The sequence below is a fragment of the Stegastes partitus genome, unplaced genomic scaffold (genome assembly GCF_000690725.1).
Source record: "Stegastes partitus isolate 25-593 unplaced genomic scaffold, Stegastes_partitus-1.0.2 Scaffold691, whole genome shotgun sequence".
NCBI classification, from domain to species: domain Eukaryota; kingdom Metazoa; phylum Chordata; class Actinopteri; family Pomacentridae; genus Stegastes; species Stegastes partitus.
In genome coordinates this window covers 191,309-192,506 of record NW_007578422.1, presented here as the reverse complement: position 1 = coordinate 192,506, position 1,198 = coordinate 191,309, and positions in this window count along the sequence as shown.

The window sequence follows — 1,198 nt, the reverse complement described above, 5'->3', positions numbered from 1 at the left end:
TTTTTTTTCCATTTGTGGAGAATCAGTTGGAACCAGGAGGACAGAATGTCTGTTGTTTATGTTTTTAACAGAGTTTTTTGTGTGTTGTTGTGATTTCCAGCTTGTCTTTGCTCAACTTCTTCAACAGAACTGCACACCGCAGCCAATCAGCTCGACGACTGTTGAAAAGTTAAACCAAAACACGAAGAAACTTGTTTTTCAAACCCACTGGCAGGTTTTGGGCTTCAGATTGGACTTTGAAAAGAATCTTAGTTGGTAAAAAAGCAGCTTTGAGTACCGATTTGTACGTATTGGTCCTTAGTTTTGTTCCAGATCTTGTGGACGCTACCGACCTGCAGGATCAACAAAAGGCTTGGTTGGGTCAGAAACCAGCAGCACAGCTCTGAGAAATGCTGTTAAACGAGTAACGCTGCTACCTGTGGTGAACACTGCAGGTATCTAGCGGGCAGCTTTGGCTTTATTTGCTCTGGTTTTAAGATGTTTGTCTTTCTAAATCCGTCCCAGCGACGCGAGTTTGGCTGCCAATCAGTAACGAACCCAAACCGAAGATTCAAACAGATGTCTGGCTCCTAACGTGAACACAATCTGATTTTCAGACGCCGCAATTTGTTGGAACATTTCATCCAGAAAACCAGAAATGTGAACTTGGCGCCGGAATCAAAGCAACAAGCATCAGTGAGCAATCAGAAATCATGTTCATGTGAATACGAACCAGATTTGGAGGCGATTCGTCCAAAACTTGTTGACAGGATGAAGTCTGGGTCGGTACAAAACGGTCAGACGGGTCGACACTGAGGCCAGAAGCTGCTGTAATGTGGATCAAAACTGCATGTGGTTGACAAACTTATTCAAAATTGGCCCAAAATCCACCAACAGGTCGATGTCTGCAGCAGATTTTATCTTCAGGTTTCATCTTTAGCTTCTGCTTGCTAACATTTCAGCTCACTAGTTAGACGTTTGTTGCTATAAAATGCATGTTGGGAGTTGTAGTCGTGTTTTCCTAACAAGCTTTTATTAAAGAACCAGATGTTCTCTCGAACAGATGTTCATCTGTTGGTTTGTGGGATTAATTTCTTGCTGTTTTGTTGTAGTTTCGTAGTTCTTTTTTTGTTTGTTTTTGGTAAATTTTTTATAATTTTATTTGTCTTTCTTGTTGTTTTCTGTCTTTTTTTGTCCTTTTTAAAATCATTTAGTTTGT